General features: G+C 35.6%; 1 non-coding gene across 1 annotated transcript; it reads left to right on the forward strand.

The window, feature by feature from the left end:
- Positions 1-7423: 7423 nt before the first annotated feature.
- Positions 7424-7498, forward strand: trnak-uuu (transfer RNA lysine (anticodon UUU)). The gene has a single exon. It is a non-coding gene; the product is annotated as a tRNA-Lys (tRNA).
- The last annotated feature ends 601 nt before the right edge of the window (positions 7499-8099 follow it).

Here is an 8099-nt window from a genome sequence, read left to right on the forward strand (position 1 = left end):
TTTCAATGGGCTCCAGCTCAGGTTGCCCACCACTTAGGTTCGCGCGCTCTCTCTCTCTCTCGGTTTTTTTTAATGGCGGTTGGCAAACAACTTTTAGTAGCATTACCGCCACCTACTGATATGGAGTGTGGATCACATGACATTTATCTATATCCCTATATTTATATATACCCGTTCAATATATATATATATATATACACATATATACACACACACATATATATATATATATACCTATACATAAACACACATCTATACACCCATTTATATACTTTATCTATACTATATTCTATTATATAACCTACACCGTTTTAAATAATAAAAAATTACCTGATAACATCTGTTTCCTGATTCTTTTTGCAATAAATCTACTAGATCTAATTTCATTTTCATCCTACTAAGCTTTCTAATTAAATTATTTCTCTGAGCCTGATAATTCCTACAATATATCATAACATGTTCTATTGTCTCATCTTCCCCACACTCACATTTCCCTGATTGATGTTTTCCTATCATATAAAGGTTTTTATTTAATCCATTATGTCCAATTCTAAGTCTTGTTATAATGATCTCTTCTCTCCTACTTCTTTCTGTTCTTCTCATTTTCCCTATTTTCCTTTGTATTTTAAACAACCAACGTCCTTTTCTTTCTTCCTCCCATAACTTTTGCCATCTATCTTCCATTTTTTGTTTTATAATACCCTTTACCTCTTTTACACTCATTCTTACATTAATATCAATCATTACTCGTTTTACACTCTGTTTTGCCATGCTATCTGCCATTTCATTTCCCTCAACTCCATAATGCGCTGGTACCCATATAAAATGAACTATAAGCCCCATCATATTAATTCTATATTGCGTTTGTTCTATTTCTATTAATACATCTGGTCTACTTTCTGACTTACTATTTTGAATACTAACTAATGAAGAACTTGAATCTGAACATATAATTGATTTTAATGGTTTAACCTCTTCTATCCATTAAACTGCTAAAAGTACCGCAATCATTTCTCCAGTATATACTGATACTCCATCACTTATCCTTTTCCCCACTTTAATTTTAAATTGCGGTACAATCATACCTATCCCTATCCTATCATTTAAAGTTTTGGATGCATCAGTATATATATGTACATAATTATAGTATTGATTTATGTTCCTGTACAATATATTTATTCAAACTAAAATTATTTCTATTCTTCTTTTCTAATAATGATAAATCTACTTTTGCTTCAGGTATTATCCATGGTGGAACTGTATGTAATGGAATCGTTTGACTTGTATCTATTTTATCTAAATATTTTTCCCTAATTTTAGCATTTACTATTGTTCCATAACTTTTAATTTTTTCTTTTTCCCACCCTGTTTCTAATACTTTTACTGTTGGATTATCTTTTTTCTGACCTTGTAATTTTGACCAGTAGTTTAAGGATAATTGTTCCCTTCTCATTTTTAGAGGCATTTCACCCATTTCCACCTGTAATGCTGCCATAGGAGATGTTTTAAAGGCACCTGTACATATTCTTAAAGCCTGATATTGTATAGTATTTAACTTTTGTAAATTAGAATCTGCAGCTGAATTATACACTATGCTCCCATAATCCAATACTGACCTAATTAAACCTGTATAAATAGCTTTCAATGACCTTCTATCAGCCCCCCACTCAGTACCAACTAAACATCTCATTATATTCAAAACCTTCCTACATTTATCTATTATTTTCTTAATGTGTACACCCCAAGTCATTCTTTCATCCAACCATAACCCAAGAAATTTAAATTGCTTAACTCTTTGCAATTCCTGACCATATATTTTCAACTTAATTTCTCCATCCACTCTTTTCCTTTATTTATAAAACATTATTTTAGTTTTTTCCACAGAAAACCTAAATCCCCATTTATATAACCACTTTTCCACCATTGAAATTGCTTCCTGTAGCTTCTTTACAATAAATTTTAAATTCCTTCCTCTTTTCCACATTGCGCCATCATCAGCAAACAGTGAACAACCCATTCCTCCTTCTGATTCCTTAAACATATCATTAACGATCACAGAAAATAATAATGGACTTACTATGCTTCCTTGTGGTGTCCCATTTTCTATATTAAAATTTTCAGAATATTCCTTCCCTATTCTCACTTGTATTTTTCTTCCTTCTAAAAATGTTTTAATCCATTTAAACATGTTACCACTTATACCCATTCTTCTAATTTTAACTAATAACCCTTCCCTCCACATCATACGCTCTTTCAATATAAAAAAAATACTGCTACTACACTCTTTATTTACTTGAGCCTTCCTAATTTCATGCTCTAGACATATTACTGGATCCATTGTACTCCTCCCTTTTCTAAATCCACTTTGAACCTTTGATATATGTCCTTTACCTTCTATATAATATAACAATCTTTCATTTATCATTCTCTCCATTATTTTACATATATTGGATGTTAAAGTTATTGGTCTATAATTTTCTGGTTTTGATTCATCTTTCCCTGGCTTTCTAATTGGTATAACCACAGCTTCTTTCCAACTTTTTGGTAATTCTCCCTCCTCCCAAATTCGATTATACAATTCCAATAAATTGTTTTTAGAAAATTCACTTAAATTACTTACCATTACATAACAAATCTGATCTTTCCCTGGTGCTGTTAATTTATATTTTTTAAGTGCCCTATTTAATTCCATTATTGTAAATGCCATATTCAATACATCATCCAATTCTACCATTTTTTCCAATAGCTCCTTATTTTCCAGAATTGTTTTTTCTCGCCCTTTTTTCCCCTTCTACACTGATATTTTCAGAACTATGAATTTTAACAAACACTTTTGCTAACATCTCTGCCTTATCTTTATCTGTCACTGCTGCTATTTCTCCATTATTTAATACTGGATATCCAGTCACTCTTTTAATTCCTTTCATTCTTTTAATCATTGTCCATACCTTAGATATTTCTGTCTCCCTCCCTATTGAGTTACAAAAACTCCTCCAATAATCTCCTTTTACATTTTTAATAGTTCTTCTTACCATCGCCTGTAATTTTTTGTATTCATTCAAATTCTGAGGGTTATGATTTTTTTTTAATACTTTAAACGCTTTATTTCGTTTCTTAATAGCTGCAGTACATTCCATTGTCCACCATGGTACCAACTTCCTTTCCTTTTTCCCGCCTTTTATCCTTATAGTTTGATGAGCCGCTTCTACTATAGCATTACATATATTAAGATTCAAATCCTCAATACTACTATTTACATCCACTTTTCGTATTTTTAATTCACTATTATTCCTAAAAATTTTCCAATTTGCAGATCTAAAACACCATTTTTCCATCTCATTTAGACAATATTTCTCTATATGCATTTTAACTTCTATCATAATAGGGTAATGATCACTTCCTATTGTTGTTTTATTAAGTACTTTCCATAAACTTTTACCTGCTAAAGAATTTGACACTATTGTCAAATCAATGGCTGACTCTGTATTATCTCTAAAATTAATTCTTGTTCCACTCCCATCATTTAATACTTCCAAATTTTTAACATCCATTATTTCTTCAATTACTTCCCCATTATGATCATTATGACTGCCCCATAATGAGTTATGCCCATTAAAGTCCCCACACCAAATCACTTTACCCTCTAAATACTTCCCAAATTCCTCCATTACCTCTAAAGATAGTTTTTTACATGGATTATAAAAATGTATTATTTTAATGTTCCCATTTATTGTCCAAATTTCAATAATAATATATTCTAATTCTTTTCCTTTAGCTATTACTCTAAATTGAACTCCATTTTTTATAAATATTATACAGCCTCCTCCAGACCCTCCCTCTCTATCTCTTCTAACACTTTCATATCCTTTAATAACAAAATCTAAACTTGGTTTAAGCCAAGTTTCCTGAATACATATAATATCCAACTCTTTTTTAAATTCTTTAATAAATCCCTTAAACTCCTGTCCATTAGCAATTAAACTCCTGGCATTCCACTGCAGGATGAACATTATGTTCTGTCTTCCTGTCCTCCTGTCTTCCCTTCTCCCCCCAACTTTTTATTCATGTGCTCCCAAGATATGTCCTTTAAGAATTTCTCTGCTCCTTTCACTATTATTTTGATTTTTTCTGTTTTATATTTTACTTGCTCTGTACAGTTAATTACATATGCAATGAACAACATAATCTTCTCAGCTGTCACCACTGCATCTGTTCTCATCTGTCTTTGTTCTGATGTTGTATTTATAATAGTTTCCCCTGACACCTGTCTTGGCTTCTTCATTCTCTTTGCCGCTTCTGCATAGCTTATATTTTGAGTAACTTTAACCTGTTCTATTTCCACTGCTTCTCTTCTAACTTCGCATCCTCCATAAGTCACCCTGTGTTGCCCTCCACAGTTACAGCAAATATCCTTTTCATTTTTACACTCTTCATATCCATGCTCCCCTCCACACTTTGGACATCTTTGTTTCCCCTTGCATGCTGCTGCTATATGTCCATATCTCTGACACTTATAACATCTTAGCGGAGGAGAATTGTATGGCCTAACAGGAAAGACCATACATCCAACTCTTATCTTTTCTGGAAGAACTTCTCCTTGAAATTCTAACATCACTGACAGGCTTTCCACTCTCTTTCCTTCCACTGTTCTCATTAATCTTTTAATGTTGCTTATCTCATTTCCACTAATACTACGTTTTAACTTTTCTAGATCTTTATCCACCGGTATTCCATATATTACTCCTCTAGCTATTTTAGCTTCTCCCAATATCTTTATCTCATTCACCATTTTTTTGCAAATGTTCTGACTATTCATCACTTTGTTTTTCTGCTCTTCACTCCCAACTATAATCAACAGATTTCCATCTCTTAGAATCTTAGCCAGAATCACCTCACCAAACTTCTTTTTTAGTTCCCTCGATAAATTTATTGGACTTAGTTGAATACCCTCATCTTCTTTCCTGAATTTTATAATTATTTTGGTTTCCTCCCTGACAACCTTCTTACACACTATATTATTTTCCTCTGAGCTATTTCCTTCTAGACTTTGCTTACTACTTAGCGTTCCCCTCATATTATCTTCCTTTGTCCTTCTCTCTTTTCCTGCCCTACCACTACCACATACATGACTCCAATCTCCATTATCCATTTCATCATCTCCCTCATCTTCACCCTGAGACGCCATACAATCCAGTCACAAATCAGTTTATGCCAACCGCCACGTCACTCCAAACCTCCAACTCCTCCGAACTACGATTTCAAATCCACTCCACGTCCCGTCCGTCGACCAGCTAGCTCCGCCGACTGTCAGTCCTAACCTGAAGCTGCAGGAGTTGCTTTCATATGATCCTCAGTGCAGAGGGAACTGATTGCTCAGCGGTAACAGCTGCTGCTGAAAGGTGCAAGGCTGCAGTTAACTGGCAACAATGGACTCACATATGGAGCATCTCAGTGTTATGTCAATAAATAGATAATAATCAGGACCTCTTGTGAGTATAATGTATTTTATTTACATGTATAAATATTAAATTATAAATATAAATGATCAAATATTCTGAACTGCTGATATACGTGATAATAATAACAATAACAATGGAAGTCGCTCTCAACACGTGAAATGCCTCATAGTTCATTATTAGTAGGCTAATTGATGAATAAACATCCTGCTGCTGAATATGTGTTTAAAAATAAATAAATCAGAAGGAAACCTGCAGAAGAAAGTCTTCTAACAGCTGTCTCTCTGTGTTTATTGGCATACAGCACGGTTAGTGAGATCCAGATCCATGTGGGCACTCAGGACGGATTTAAATAGCGACTCTGAATGGACGGTAAACCCGCACTGAAGGCCCAGTGAGCCAAAGCACGGCCGCCACTGAAACATATATTTGAAACCTGTCAATATGCTAACTTTGTGTGTTTACCTCTATAACTGGTGTTATATGTAAAACAGAGCACATGGTCAATTAGCTTTTTAAAAATCTTTATTTTAAAGAAAACGATCAAAACAAGAGTTTTTCTGGAAGAGATTTAAATAAGTTCTGAATATGCATAGAAGAGAGGTTACATTTGAGTCTATTTTCTTTGTTCAAAACTTAAAACAAAAAGCTGAAGTCTGCACACTGAGAAAAACTGGTTTTGAGGATATTTCTGAAATTTCCTCCTAATAACCAACTTGGGTGGGTCACCCCAGTGGAACATTTTATTTGTAGGATGCAGGTTTCATGTTTTCAGCTGGAGATGTATGCTTTTTGTTTTGTATGTTACATATTTTTATCTTGATCAGGACATTCAGAACGCTTGCATGCACAGGTAAGTCCAGCTTCAGTTCCAGGTGTACTCGTCCATTTAACTGGACCACCATGTTCCAGCGTACATGCACGGGATAGACTGTGCAGAAAACCTTCCTGACATTCTGCTGCCTCTAACTTTCTCTGTGGGACATCACGCTGCATGTAAGTGCAGCTGAAATCGCTGCCAACATGTTGTCTTTAAGTCACCTGAAAGGTGATTTTCTCACATGAGGCTGCGGTTACAAAATCAGGATTTTATTAGAGCAGAGCGACAGTCTGGACATGCTTTAAGTGACCACGAGTTGACACGTAGTCTTAATGTGCTGATTTTCAGTTTAGCCGTCTGACAGAAGAAACAGAAAAATATGTGGATGAGAGCAGCTTTATTGGGAATTTGGCTGGAAATATACACTCATTCTTTCCTGTTTTTACTAAAAGATGCAGAAATATTAAACTCTGTAACATGTGTTTAGTGCACCAACCCATGCCAACTCAGTTAGCATATATACAGTTATAGGAATAGTTTACTGAATGTCCCATCTTGTAGACAGCCTCAGTGTTGCATTTCCAGTCCAGTCTGCTGTCCAGGTGAACCCTCAGGTATCTGTAATCCTCAACCACCTCTTCACCGAGGATGGAGACGGTGTTCAGCTGACTGCTGCTCCTCCTAAAATCCACAATCATCTCTTTTGTTTGTATTCCAGATGAGGCCATAGTTTATTTTCCTATAGATGTGATAGTTTCATGTAGATGTGCTGAGGTGTGACAGGGCAGCTGTTGGTACATGGAGGATGTGAGGTCTGTAGCAGGAGGCAGCAGCATGCTGAGTTTGTCTGAACTCTTCCATCTGTCTGATCCCACATTATCCCAAAGCCTGTGAGCTTTTCCATTCCTGACCACACATCCCTCACACTGTTCTGCTGCAGATAGTTTCCCACCGACTTGCTCTCTTCCTTTTTTCTTCACACTCCTCCTTAACTCCCTGTTTCCCTCCATGAAGGCCTTCTTCTTTATGCTCAGTGGCTGCAACACAAGTTCACATCAACCAGGCATTTGTTCAGAAAACAGCGTCACAGCTTTGGACTCAGGAAGTGTTTCAGATGTCAGCTGTCACTCAGACACACTTTCATAGGGCCTGGATAGCTCAGCTGGTAGAGCATCAGACTTTTAATCTGAGGGTCCAGGGTTCAAGTCCCTGATCAGCTGTAGAAATGTAATCTCCCACTTAACCTGTACTTCCCTCTATGCCTGCACTCTGTTTCTGCACTGTCACCTCTGACAGAGCCTGGCTGATGCTTTTCCTTCTATGTAGCTTATTGTTAGCTTTGCTGTTAGCTGCATCGTTATATCCTCATTTCTAAGTTATATAAATATATAAATAATATATATTTATATATAATATATAAATATATAAGTTATATAAAATACATTGTTGCTCAGTTTTCCTCTGAGCCACAGAGATGGTCAGCTTTCATTGTGTCCAATAACTGCAGCTTCTAAAGTGGATTTCATAGCACTGCTGCATCTCTGACAGTTATCAGATCATTTGGGTGGAAAAACATACATCACAACCCTCTGAATCTGCTTTCAGTCCCACTTGAACAGTCTCTCACAGTTTCAGACACAGAATGTGTCTTTTAGTTTGAATCTCAGCTGATATCTACAACAACTGTAGAGGGACTCATATCATTTCACCAGCTGGTGTGATAAACTCACAGAAACACCTCAGGAGCAGCACCTGGGATCTTTTGGGAGAAAAGGGGATTCTCTCCATGCTGATAGAGCTGGTGATAAATGAGTTTATGGATC

The sequence above is a fragment of the Odontesthes bonariensis genome, chromosome 2 (genome assembly GCF_027942865.1).
Source record: "Odontesthes bonariensis isolate fOdoBon6 chromosome 2, fOdoBon6.hap1, whole genome shotgun sequence".
NCBI classification, from domain to species: domain Eukaryota; kingdom Metazoa; phylum Chordata; class Actinopteri; order Atheriniformes; family Atherinopsidae; genus Odontesthes; species Odontesthes bonariensis.